The sequence below is a fragment of the Pieris rapae genome, chromosome 6, assembly GCF_905147795.1.
Source record: "Pieris rapae chromosome 6, ilPieRapa1.1, whole genome shotgun sequence".
Classification (NCBI taxonomy): domain Eukaryota; kingdom Metazoa; phylum Arthropoda; class Insecta; order Lepidoptera; family Pieridae; genus Pieris; species Pieris rapae.
The window spans coordinates 9,664,293-9,679,046 of record NC_059514.1 but is presented as its reverse complement, the minus strand read 5'-3'; the positions used below and the strand labels follow the sequence as shown (position 1 = coordinate 9,679,046).

The 14,754-nt window shown below is 35.8% G+C and overlaps 1 protein-coding gene across 1 annotated transcript in view; it reads left to right on the top strand.

Annotated features, from left to right (window-relative positions):
- The first annotated feature begins 3,831 nt into the window (after nt 1–3,831).
- The window catches only part of LOC110992931 (disheveled-associated activator of morphogenesis 1), a 93,777-nt gene continuing 82,854 nt past the window's right edge, over nt 3,832–14,754 (top strand). Inside the window, exon 1 of the mRNA XM_045628519.1 lies at nt 3,832–4,008. The gene's annotated coding sequence lies outside the window, so the exon portion shown is untranslated. The remainder of the gene's footprint in view (nt 4,009–14,754) is intronic.

The following is a 14,754-nucleotide window of genomic DNA, read 5'->3' as shown; positions in this document are numbered from 1 at the left end:
TCCACTTGCCAGTAGCCACTTTTCAAGTCTAAAGTTGTAAACCATTTGGCCCCACTTAAAGTATCCAAGGTGTCATCTATTCTAGGTAAGGGATAACTGTCCTTCTTCGTGATATCATTAAGACGACGGTAGTCGACGCAGAACCTTAAACTGTTATCCTTTTTCTTGACTAAAACTACTGGAGAACACCAAGGGCTAGAAGATGATTCAATGACATTATGGTTTGACATTTCCGCAATCATCTTGTCTATATTCTTTTCATATGCGACAGGTACTCGTCGCGGTCGCAAACGTATTGGTGATTCACTTCCAGTCTCAATTTGATGTTTGACTACTCCTGTTCTTCCTAAATCTCCATCGTGTGTAGCAAACATGTTTGAAAATGTATTCAATAGTTTCTTTGCTTTCGCAATTTCTTCTTTCGTCAAAGTTTCCTTACAGTCCTCCAATACTGCTTGAACTATCTCGCGTTGTTTACTGACTGTATCATCTGCAGTGATAGCTCTATAGACGTCGTACCCACTTTTCAACGTGTTGCCCTTTAGAGAAACTACCTCATCTCTACACTTGAATGTGCCGTTCTTCAGATCAATCTTACAGTTGTAATGCTTCATGAAGTCTAAACCGATAATACAGTCATCCACAATGTCAGCAATTACCACCTTGTGTCTGTATGATCTCCCACCAATCTTGAAGGTAGCGATACCTTCTCCTCGAACGGTTATGTGCTGGCCAGTAGCTGTAAGGAGCTGTACATTTCCACCAGAAAGACTTTTGTAAAATGATTTCAGAAGTTGGTATCTGATAACTGTCCGGGAAGCTCCAGTATCAAGGGTTAACTCACACCTAGTTCCGTTAACTTCTCCGTCGATGACAATGGTATTCCCATCCTGAGTTTGAGAGATCATAACTTTTGGGGCCTTCCTTACAGATCCGGCCAGCACCCGCCCCGTGGTCCTGGCTTCTATTCGTTTCCCTGCCGCTGTTCAGCGGCAGTCACATCCACTTCTTCGGGCTCCCCACGTCTTGTCTTCATTTCACTTTGGAGATTTCTCTTAGGGCATGAAAACCTCATATGCCCTACTTCTCCACAGAGGTAACAAGTGGGTCCACGTTGGGAAGTACGTTTTTCCGTGACAACCCTAATACGGTTAGGTCGAGAATCCTTGCAAAATGTTTCCACTTCCAACGCATGGGCAAGAGCATTCTTGAGGTCCTTATGATGTCCTAGGTTCACAGCCATTCGAATTTCACGGTCACGAATACCGTCGACGAAAGCTTGAACCAGCATCTTGTCTGCAACGTCTGGTGAGGATGCGTAGGCTTTCCTAACCAGCGTCTCTATTTCTACTCCCCATTTTTGCAAGCTTTCATTTGATTGCTGTATCCTATCCTTTAATTGAGCCCTATAGACGTGCTCTAAGTGTGCATCTCCGTACCGTGATTCCAGGGCATCCAGCAGTTGCTTCAACGTCACTTTACCTGTCTTGGTATCTAGTATGGTGAGGGCTTCATCTCGCAGTCCCATAATAAGGGCGGTGACAGCTTGATCGTCATTCCACCCGTTTGACTCTACTACAGTCTCAAACTGTACCTTGTACGCGCCCCAAGAAGATTTACCATCAAAGGGAGGCACTTTTAGATTTCCAGATGGTGCTACAGACGTTACGACACCCGTGGTCTTCAAGCACTGCATTTCATGTTCCAATCCGAGAATCCGTTTGTCCTGTTTCGCTAGCTTGCTATCCACGTCAGATTCCAAATTTTCAATTTTTTTATCAACTTCTTGTTTAAGATCTCCTAATTTTTCCCCTATACGACGAGCCTGTTCTTCCATCATACGACGTGTCTGAGCCTGTTCTTCAACCATTTGGCGTGCCTGTTCTTCTTGACGGCGAGCCTGTTCCTCTTGACGGCGGGCCTGTTCTTCCATCAAGCGCCGAACTTGTTCTTCCTGATGACGGGCCTGTTCCTCTTGACGTCTTGTCTGTTCTTCCATCATTTGTCGTGCCTGTTCCTCTTGTCGTCTTGCCTGTTCTTCCATCATTTGTCGCAGAGCAAGGAGGATGTTAGCATCGTTGCTTTCGCCTATCCCGCGGTTCGCATCGAAACTCTGTCTCCGGGCGGCGTCGCGTGCTGCTTGTGCCCTGGTCTGCACTCCCTCCGCAGCTGAAGACTCTGCTACAAACTCCTCTTGACTCTCCCTTGGAGTAATTGGCATTTTTCTATCCCACTTCTGACACCAAAATGTTACGAGCTAGGGGATCGGATAGAAAACGCCGTCGAATTATTCAAGGGTTTATTTCAATAAAATCTATGAGGAATTCGTGTACACTAATATCTGGAAATTACGCACAGAAAAGCACTAATAACACACACAAGAAAACACTGTCACTAATCACTTAAATCACTCAGTACTTTATCACTGGTATCGCACTTGTTCGCACTTTTTCTCTTCGCTGTTTATCGCTTGGAATCGCATTCAAAACTGAACTGAGTGGTCGCGTTTTGGCTCGCTTATATATCCCTGGGAAGAATCTCGAACGATGTTTCCGATGTTTACGAGAACTTTCTAGGCGGGAGCGCTACTGAGTAGCGATCGCCTAATTCTAGAACGCGCGTACTTGCTATCTCTTTCGCACACTGCTACGTGCTTGTCGTACGGCGTTCTAGAGTTCTCGGTCTAGCTTCGAGAAGGTTCTTATCTTTTCTCTCTTTCGCGTGTCAAACAGTGCTTGTCCCACACCTAGAAAATTCGTTCTAGAATATTCCTTCATCGAAGGGCTATAACCAGGCCTGAAAACGCCTGAAAACGGGTCTGCTGAAAAGTGTACCATTCGTCTATACGTGTTCTGAAACCGACTGAAAAAATGTTTCAGCCTCCTGAAAAGTTCTCTAAGTAGTGGAAAAATCTAAAAACATTGCAGTTGACCCGTCTTCGTAACAATATGTATCGGTATTTCCTGAAGTCCCTTAAAAACGTAAGATTTTTTTAAGGATGGCTGACTCCGACATTAATTGTAAACGCAACTGCAATCACCATTAGGGGGCGTCCATAAATTACGTGAGGTGTTTAAGGGGGGGGGGGAGGGGGTCGAGTCAAATCTCATCTAATCTTACGTTGGAGAGAGGGGTCTCAGCAAATATCACGCAATTTTTTTCTGATTGAAACAAAAAGAAATTATACTATTTTGGTCCATTTAATCCAGATTGTACATGCTTAAGATTTAATCTTAAGCTTAATCGTAATACGATTAAGATCACTAGTCATAAAAAAAAGCACGAAGCAAATTTGTTTTTTTCTTTTTACAATAACAATCCAACGCGTTTACGTAAGAAACTCACATTTTGAAAAATCTCACATGAGATTGGGGGCTGGGGGGGGGGGGGGTTGAATAAAATCTCACGACATCTCACCAGGGGGAGGGAGGGGCAGAAATTAAAAAAAACACCTCACGTAATTTATGGGCGGGGCGCCCATAAATTACGTGAGGTGTTTTTTTACGGGGGCTATACTTATATAATAATACATACTATATAGTACACTTTCAGAATCTAATTTTGTTTTATTATCATATAACATTATATATGTATAGCTAACATATTCAATAGAACTAGTATGTGCCAACAAAATATAACGTTAATTATATTTTGTTGGCACATGAATTTTCATTGTCAATAAAAATTATAATTTATGATTTAACACAATATAATGACATAATAACATAAATCCGGAAGTAGGAAGCGCCTCGGAAGGCGCGGGAAGGAGACGGGAGACAGGGGTAACGCACGCATGCGCCGCACGAGGGGAGGCTTAGCGCAGTCGCCACGCGCCCGTCCTAAAAATGACATGGCGTACTGCGTTCCTCAAGGACATTTGACGTCCCATAAAAACAACAGCTGTTGATTTGCTAATTGTGGTAAATTAAAATGTGTGTGGTCCATCGATTTTAGTGTTGTGACATTGTGTTTTAGGATACCGGCGAGCACAAGCAGATTTTTTACAAGGTATGAAAAACATCATTTTTGTATAAGGTAATTTTTGAAATAGTAATTTTATTTTCTAAGTAAATATTTCGTAGTTTTAACATCCGGGATCTGGCATGCTTGCATATGTTGCAAGTTGCACCCCAGTTAGTTTACCCCTGCAGATTCGGGCTTTCGTCATATTGAACCCCCAGATAAACATAAATTTTGTACGACTGCGGTAATACAATTACGAAACTGTTTTTCTATTTGTAATACAGATCGGAGTTTCGGATCGAACTGATTTCGTGTTTCTTTGTAAGTATTTGGTATATCATTATTAATTGCAATAACATATAAACCTATTGGGTTTCCAAATCAGATGCAAAATATGAATCTTCTCGTTGGCGTTTTATCAGACTTTTCCGGTTACATATACATATATCTTAGTACCATGGTCCTTGATAAATATTTAATTTGTTATCAAATGATTACTGAAATACATATTTTTTTTTAAACAGTGGCTTTTAAAACCGAAAATACATTGGAAAGTAAAGTAGAGTAAATAATTACATATCAATTTTAAGACAGGAAGAGTAAACAAAAACAATGTAAATATTCCCAATACCTAAATGAACACGCGAAACCAATAATTTCACTCGCTCATATTTCCTGTGTTCATTCAATTGAAGACATGTAGTTAATACGTATTTGATTCACTTTCTACGACATTTATTGATAGAAAACGATCATTAAAGTCAATCTATTATCCACTGGTGCTGTTAATCATAGATTATTAAAAAAAATACAGTAAAATCGAATTATAAAATCTAATAAGTAGCGTTACCTGATTTTCGTTTCCCAAAACCCAAGGTCTGATTTGGAGTCAACAAAAAACCGCCAAAAAGAAGTTGTCAAATCAACGTGAATGTTAAATCTGTGATCAACTATGGCACATTGCGATACAGTGCCTAGTTATAAATAAATGTACTGAAGAAATAGTTTTCTTAAGAGAATAACAAATGTTTTTTGATTCATTTCTAGTAGAGAGAGATGAGTCTACATGTGTAATAGAAATTAAAAAAGCTATAAGTAGGTTCTTAGTAAAACAATTCGTCATTTGAGCTGAATCAGGAGTGTCATATACGGTCAGTATTATGGATTATGGTAATCTATTGTTACATTCCTTACTTGGTAATGCAGGGCCGGATTTAGAGGTTTGGAGGCCTCGGGCAAACAATAGCGGAGAAAAAATATTATTTTCAAGTCAAGATCGTTGATTTTCAGTAAAATTAAATCATTTTTGTACAAAGTACTGTTAAGCCAAAAACAATAGTGAAGAAAAGTTGTTTACGACTCGGTATTAAATTTTGTGTTATAGTGGCTTCAGCGTGCGACTCTCATACCAGAGGTTCGATCCCCGGCTGTGCACCAATGGACTTTCTTTGTGCGCATTTAACATTTCCTCGAACGGTGAAGGAAAAGATCGTGAGGAAACCGACATGTATTAGACCCAAAAAGCCGACAAGGTGTGTCAGGCACTGGCGGCTGATCACCTACTTGCCTAGATTTAAAAATGATCATGAAACAGATTCAGAAATCTGAGGCCAAGATCTAGAGGTTTTAGCGCTACTGATTTATTTATTATCTATTAGATTTTTTCCGAAGTTCTCTTCAAAAGAAATCTTGGGCCCCATTTTTGTGTCCCTCTACTGTAGTACTAGTCATGGAACATGAAATCATCACAACCTACGTTTTATATATAAATTGTTTTTATATGTTAATTAAAAAGAACAAAGAGCTCGGTTTAGGATCTAAGAGTACCTAAAGTAGGTTAAGAGTTATCTCATTGAAAAGAGTAAAATCTCATGTAAAAGTTATTGCACAAAAGGATTCAACTGGTGACTAGACAAGGTTTGAACCTTGGTTTAACTTGTATGTGTAAATGTAAAGTAATCGTTACGAAATAGAATTAACATAATAATTAGAATACAACTGAATATGCAGAATGGCAAATGGTTAATGTAATTTGTTAATGAACACATAATTTTTCGCTTCACTGAATTGTTGCGGGATTTCCTAAGCTGCTAAGATTCGATGATGAAGTACTTGCTCGCTAGCTTACTGATACTAGCTTGCTATCCTAGCTCGAAAAGCTAGCCTCGTGTAACTCGCACATAAACGCCAGGACATTCGCATGTCAAAAACGTATTGGAATTAATACACGTGTGTAATACTTAACTTACGCCCGAACCCAATAATTCATCCACAATCTAAGTTTGTTTTCAATCTATGATTGTGGATGAATTATTGGGTTCATCAGATCTTGACATACGATCGATCTCCTTTCTGCGTCCCAATGACCAAACCTGACGAAGACAATCCATTATTGGCGAAGAATGCAATCTCTTCGCTCTTTACACCCATATTTGATAATCAATATAAACCAAATAAAGTACATAAAACCAATTAATATTAAAATATACATGTCTACGTTTAAAACATATCAAATAGCTTTTTAATTATTTTAAAAACTGGTGTAAGCTAAAATCTTACGATAGGACATTGGCACAGTTGAATGGTCATTTCTATACAAAGGTCTATCCACATACACCGATTCGACCTACCATGGAGAGCTTGTATTGAGATATGGCAATTTCAATCCGTCGATTGGTTACTGGCACACTGTTATCTATATTTGGGTTAAATCTTATCAAATAAGGTTGAACATTAAAAAAAGGAGTCAGTTTCCATGTTGGAGTTCTGTACATCTTTGGCGAATCCAGGTTCGAACTTGCGAATTTGTAACAGGCTTTAAACGAACTGAAACAAATTTTAAATGTCGTATAAATAACATACAATATTTTAAATCCTTTTATTATTAGTAATTGGAATTGTCTAAAAACAAAATTTAGATTAAAGACCTATCTTCCATATATAGATGTAAAGGAATACTTCATAAGGATTAGTCAGGAGACATTATTAGGCCTGGCCGAGAGCCAAGTCCTTGCATAATCGTCGCTACAATCATATCCTTGTACGCGATAAATATCGTGATTTTCTGTATATTTTTTTATGTGTAGATGTGCAAAGTATGTGTAAATGTGTCCTTCTGTTTCGTATATTTAAAAGATAATATAGAAAATAATGTCTCGTGTGTAACTAAAACTCAAAATAACTTAATTCGTAAATATAACAAACAAAGTACATTTATGAACGTCAACAGAAAAGATTTTAAATTGATTCTCGTCTATATACTTTTGATGAAATCGTAAATATACTTTTTCAAAAATATATTGATCAGATAATGTCAAAATATTTAATTTCATAAACTAATACCTTACTAGGCATGATGACCCATTCGGATTTCCGTCGTAAGAACCATCATTATCATACAAGTGGTATCTGCTCGTTTGCCCATTAAAAAAAAGGATTGATACATTTTAACTGTCCATAAATTGAATTGTGTTACTTTGTGACACCTCTTTACAGACATGTATAGGACGACAAAAGAAAAGATGGTCAGACGTGACGTTATAGAACTAGCGGCGACAAACTCAATTAATGTTTTTCAATACAAAGAGAAATGGAAAAATATGGACCACGAAATATAAGGATACCCTAAAAAAGGGGTCATACAAAAACTAGACCGCTAAAATAAAAAATATATCAGACTTAGTTTTTTTGTAATTTACTAACACGATTAATACTGATATTAAGAAATGTAAACTAAGCAATTGTTCAATATATATAGGATATATTTAAAAAGCTTTAAGAATAATTGTTATTAATAACGTGACATTTGCCATAATTATTATTAAAAGAAATACATTTTATTATGCAATGTGACATATCCCTTATCTCTCATCTGACCGTGAATAAAGGGCGTGCAATGTGCGTGTGCGCTTCTATTGAAATACCATAATTTTGGGGCCGGTTCGCAAGGTCATTGAACCCCGAATTCTCTCTCAATCTCTAAATATAGAACTGCACATGCCAGTTATTTCAATCTAAAAAAAGTTTTGGATCTTAGTGGGTTCAGAAAGGTTTGAGAAGGATTTAGTTGATTAACTACTTTTTATATCTCATGTTAATTAAAAAAATAGTAAGTACTTAAGTGAATATTTTTATTATTTAATTTTTATAATTCATTTTATTTTATTTATTTTATTGCTTGCCACATCAAACATCTTAACTAGGATTAGTTTTGTACCTGTCGTTGGCAAGGTTTTCTAATTATAAATAAACAAAAAATATAAACTCCGAAAGGCTCTTAAAAATATATAAATAAGAATATTTTTTATTGACATTGTATTACTGAAAAAGTGTGTTTTATACATGAAAAATCCAAACAAAAAAATATGAAAGATGAATTTGAGAAACAATATTTTTTTTTTAAATAAGGTAATGCTAATTTTTGATATAGGTCTTATAAATTAACAATAAATAGATGATAAGGAAACATCTAATACCTATGTGGCTTTTAGACGCGTCGTAAAGGGAATTAATATTTGTTTAGCGGCGAAGCTGAGAATGGTAACGACTAAGATGTCGGTATTCTTTAGTGGGTAATAAATTTAGCTGAACAAAAAATTTTGCGGTTTAAGGTGACTTTGTGGTTAATTAAAATTCTTGCGGGGGTTTATATTTCTATTGTTGTAACTTTAGTTTCGATATGGTTTCAAAACGAATTGTAATATAGTTTGATGGGTTAAATATAAAAAAGTTGTTTACTAGTGTTAACTATTCAGAATTGAAAATATGTTTTTTTTTCGTAGTCTGTTGTGTCGACCCCTCATTTGTGGAGGCCTCGGGTCTGTAGCCCCGTAAGCCTTCGTCAAAATACAGGCACTCATGATCTTTCTATGTGCCCAATAAACACGATATGGTGGTAAAGCGAAACATTGTGACGTAATTGACTCCATGTGCCTTCATAGAAAAAATAGATAAAGTAGTCTTCATATATGGCCGTAAATAAATATATAGTTTCTCATTGAGTGGGTGCTCAATCTGATAGAGTAATAACGTACTACAGCTGACGTGTGCAGAGTTTATATTGGCGATGGGAAAAGTAACAGCTGGTCTGCATTTGAAGGGTTTTAAGGATTCATCACGGATGAGTTTTACCTATAGGTTTATGACTTAGTTTCAAGTAATTGGTGATTTTAAAGCATATATTAAATAAATATTCAGGCTCGTTATACGCCCTTGATTTAGTAGTAAATTAAGATTTTAGTTTTTTAATACTGACGTTCATTAAATACTTTGTACCTGCAAGTACTTTGGTATTGAATCCCTTGAATGTCAACAATACGTACGGTTTAATTGACTGCCCTGACTTATTGTCGCTTTTACTATTTCACACCTCTTCTTCATACAATACATGGCAAAGCCAACTATTCCAAATTCCTCGGTCTAATAAAAACTATTTACGAAACTCAGTCATGTATCATATACCTTCAGATTATAACACAAATCACCAGCAAATAGATATATTTAATGTGACTAAAAAATGCTTAAAATAAATTGTGTGTGTCAGCTCCGACGCACGACTGGAGTTTACTCCTTAAGTACGATTGTCTAAATATACGAAAAAAGCGTTTATCCAACTGAAAATTAGATTAATACCATATGAAAGGATAAATTAACAAATTAATGAAAATAATAATGATAAAAATTATAACTTCACAATAACAATATTAATTATTGATATGTATAACAAAAACAGCAATATAAGTACATTGACGCTGATAGAAACAAACAAGCCCAATAACATATAGGTATAGTCGCCTTGCAGCATACACTATGTACGTCTTAATACACTGACAACCAAATTAGAGCGCACCAAAAAAGTAACGAGGTCATTCATCAGTAGATTTACCTGTCATATTTTTCTCATACCGGGCGCCTTATATATGAAAATCGATTCTTAAGGAGTAAACTCCAAAAAATATTTAAAAAAAATAATGGCTTTGTTATTCTTCCCTTATATTAAATATTTTTTATAATGATCAATGTATCTTAGAACTTATAATTTAGTATGAATTTATACTTTATATTTTTTGTATAAATAAGTAACACTGTATTTATGTTTATGTTTGAATGTGTTATTTTTCATGAGTAGCTGTAGGAATACTTTTATAAAATAATGTACCTAATTCTTAATATGAATCAATAAATTTTGATTTGATTTTAATATTTTTGGTTCTAATAACCTGTGCTAATTTGCGATTGCTGATGAATTTTTACTTTGATTTGAGTTTGCTCAACGCTATATGGTTATGATTTTAAGAACTCTTAGAATATCACATAATATATTTACCGTTTTCTACATTCAGATTTATTTCCACTCAATTTCCACACACAACACAGAACTACTTCCAAGATAGGTTTCGTTATTTGATGACGTCATTAATCTAATGCCAGCCAATTGTAAACTAATGCATACACATGTACAGTTATAATTATTTGCATTATAAAGACGTAGGCCCACGCGTAAATGATTTTTGACAATCCCTTAATTAATTCACAATCGCTCTATACAATTCGAGGATAACGTCCGGTGATGCTTCCGCTGATGTCATGGCTATAATTCATCAATTACAATTCAGTAGCTTTCGCTACTTCACCAACGAATTGCTGCTTCAAATCATGAGTAGGTATAAAAAATATGAAAGTTGAATTTGGAGTTCATTTAAAAAAATTTTTTTTATCAATAATTATTAGTTGGCGCCTGGTAAACAGTGACGGTCTCTCCAGAGGAGTTCAGTGACATAAACACGTAAATTAGGATTACATATAAAGTTTAAAACATATAATTAGAAGTAACTAGAACAAATCAATGTCTCTAATAAAGAATAAAAATTCATAACGAATGCACAGTACTTTATTATCGCATTTATTACTTTTGTTCCACTTCACGTAATCTTAAAGGAATTCTGAAAAATGCTTACACAACCCAGTTTATTTGTACTTTACGTGGAAATGAGTTAATCTTTCTTGGTTTTAGTTTACATTGTGGCTCATGCTTACGCTTAGTAATAGGTAGGTTTCATGATGAATAATTTATTTAGCTTACTCACAGTACAATTTTTTTTGTCTTCTTCGCTATACGACTAATTATGTTTTCACTGTACAGATGTGAATAAGGTATTTTATCTAAAAACGAAATGGTAACAATCTAAAAGCTCCATCTAGCTTTATAGTTGTTATGTAACATCAGATATCTAAGCTTTGAAAAAAAATAGGTAAACCTTCACGTGCATACATATATTTATTCAAAATTTTTTAGTTTTTCCCTTTTCTTGTATGCATCCGTATTTGGCTATATTTTTAGTGTGTTATGTGTTTTAGTGTGTTAGTGTGTGTCTATGTTTTTTAGCAGTATGAATGACGATTATGATTACGCAATAAATAACTAAGTACGTACACAATAAAACCAAACTACACTGCAAAGTGATATAACAAGTTGTACGATGTTATAATTGTTATAGCCTAACCGAGAATATTTCCAGAGTTCAAAGACATAGTCAATATCTATAGAGGTTCTGATTACAAAGCTGTGTTACAAAGGATCTAACGACAGTAAACGTGTGCGGTGTTAGTTTAGCAAGCTATGTATGTATGTGCGAGTGGGGATTAGGATGTCGGCCATGTGAGCGAAAGGCGCGGAAGCGAGAGCGGTTTGATATGAATTGAACGTGCACACATTTTGTAATCCATATTACTTGGCAAATTGGCTTAATACTTGCTTTTACACACTTGACGTTCATGAGTCTCCAAAAATCACAAATGAAAATTATTTTAAATTAAGTGTCATATAAAAATGTAGTATTAGTATTGAAACTATCGAGTTGAAGAATTTATATTTTTAGTAAAAGAAGCCATACAATATCCAACTTAAAGTTTTAACTTTCCGAGTCTCAGATCTTTTTTTTTATAAAACGAGGGGTAACTGGCAGGAGCAAGCATTGTAAAGTGATACCTCCGCCCATGGACACTCCCACGCCGATCTTTGAAGAATTACTACGATATTTTCTTGAAGGATCCTAAGTCGATTCGGAAAAACTTCGGTGGGCAGCTAGTTCCACATAGTGGTGTTGCGCAGCAAAAGCTGCCTTAAAAACGTTTTTGTAGTTTTTATAACGATTTAATTATCTTAATTATACAGATTAATAATATATTTCAATAAAATGTTATTATCATGTTTTATTAGTAATTAGATTTTGACGACCAATCTCTCTCCGAGCGGCTAGATCCTTTGGCGTTGCATAGAGATGTGGGGTCACTATGCATCTTCTACCGCATTTACCGTGATTAGTGTTCAGAGGATTTATTCGGATTAATACCTGCAGCTGAGTTTCATCATCGGACGTCGAGGCAGAATACGAAATTCCATCCGTATCACCTCGACGTCCGCTGTTCCACAACTGCGCGTTTTTCTAGGCAGTTTTTACCGCGCACCACCTCTTTGTGCAACCAGCTGCCAATTGAAGTATTTCCAAACCAATTCGACTTAAGGCCCTTCAAGAAAAGAGCGTACCAATTCTTAAAAGGCCTAATTAATTTTTTGGGGGCCTATTAATCTATGTTTACATATTTGCCGGACAGATTCGACTGTTCTATCATCTTGCCAGACGCAAAAACATTCAAACGCATTCAAATTAAACATGAAGCAAACATTGTGATTCGAACAGTTGACACCGATGTTGCTGCTCACATGTTTGGATGCATACAGGAGCTGGAAATAATTTAAGATAGGACCTAACTAAAATGCACGCCAAATTTAATTAATAATTTAATGTTACAAACTTTGCTATGAATTTTTTGATAAATGAAGATGATTTGTATTCATTAACAAATCATTGCGGTAACAGTGACCGCTTCCAGTCTTATATCGCCTTCGCTACCACCTCCGCCTCAGCGTATAATAAACGCAGTCTTATCTGCGCTCCAGCTGCGCGTGAGTGGTGAATCACAGGCCGTGTTTTTGTACCGGCAGGAAACGAGCGTAGAACTGACGTGCGAGAAACAACTCTCACTCTCAAAACCATTGCGATTTCGTTGTTTATACGTCTACTTTCTGTATACTATTATTGGATGTATGAGTTTCGTGGATGATGTTTTTGGTACTATTTTTAATACAAACAGAGCTCTGAACACATAATTAATATATTTTTCGTATGAAGAACACTAAAGAATTAGAGTAAGTTTCGTGTTTCTATAAACGAAATGCCATGAGGTTGTAAGAAAATTTCCATGTCTCTGGTTTTGGCTGTGTTAAAATTAGAAAAGACGCTTTAAATTAAATCATTATTTAAAAAAAAAAAAACGGAAATTGATCCTACACGCACACGCTACGTAATTGTTCGCTAATAAAGGGAAATATAATACAAAGACAATTATAAAAGCAGTCATTAATTAACATTCTAGTTTTATATAAGGGAACGTTTCTTTATTCTTTAATTAGAAACAATGGACGCGTAAATTTCACCTATTATGTAATTATGGGAGGTATTTTTAATAATTACGTATTACTGTCATCAGATTGAAAGTATGGCTTCCAGCCCCAGTATTCTATCAATCTCAATGCGAATTTTTTTTTATGGCACGAAGGCAAGCGGACAGGAGGCTCATCTTGAGCGGCGGTATCACTTAACATCAGGTGAGCATACTGTTAGTTTGCCACGTGTTCCAAGAAAAAAAAAAAAAAAGTTGGGATACATTGTGAAGAGGCTTCGTGAAAAAATCTTTGAAGAGAAAATGGTATTGTCGGCATGTGATTGGCCAAATTATTTATTTGTGTTTGTTTACCTACATTTGTAAACAGTAAGGAAAACTGCATGAACGGAAAAGTTTTTACTCCAGTTTGCGTATTTTTATTAATACAACTAAAGAGTCATAAACTCGTTAATATGCTTTCACTGTGTATAAATGGCCCATAAACAAGGATAAGTTGCCCTTCGTTGTTGTTCAATTGTTATCGATAGTCGTAAAATATCGATATATCCGTTTCTGTGACCCTCATACGGTGGGCGCACGTCGCCGGTGGCCTTCGTTTGAATCTTGAATCAAAGTTAGGGATGTTAAGGTGATGCCGCTATAGAAAGATTTTAAAATGATTTTCTTTTGGTCTCTCAGTCACAGAGAAATAAGTAATATGTTTGATATTTTTATGAAACACTGTAAATAGAAAGTGTCCTTAAATTAGTAATCACTTTTTATGTAATAGAAGGCAGGAGGTAAATGAAGTGATACCGCTGCCGATGGGCAGTTTTTTATATAATAGGGGGGCTAACGAACCTGCGGAACGCCTAAAAAGGGCGCCATTTTAAGTGGGTGCAATGCTCCAATAGTTGCAGTACTCATGTGTTCCAGAAGGTTTGCAAATGCGTTGGCAGCCTTTCAGGAATTGAAACGCCCTTTTCTTTATTAGTTCGGAAATAGGTACTGTCGTGGGCAGCTGGTTCCATATAGCGGTGGTGCGTAAAGGCCGTAAAAGTACAAGATGATGACTTATTTTTACAATCTGAAAACATACACATATATAATATTTTTTGCAGCCCTTCGTGTTATTAAGTTAAAAAATCAGTCACCATAACGCCACAGTTTTGTGTAGTATGAAATTAATTGTAATAATATTAAAATAAACGTTAAAAACAATCATAAATCACACTTCATTGGTTTTACTTTCTGCAATTACATAATATGAGTGACAGAATCGTCATTATAAGACGATTACATCGCATTCTTATAATCCCCGTTCGCTTTCACCGCATGAAAGTTTCT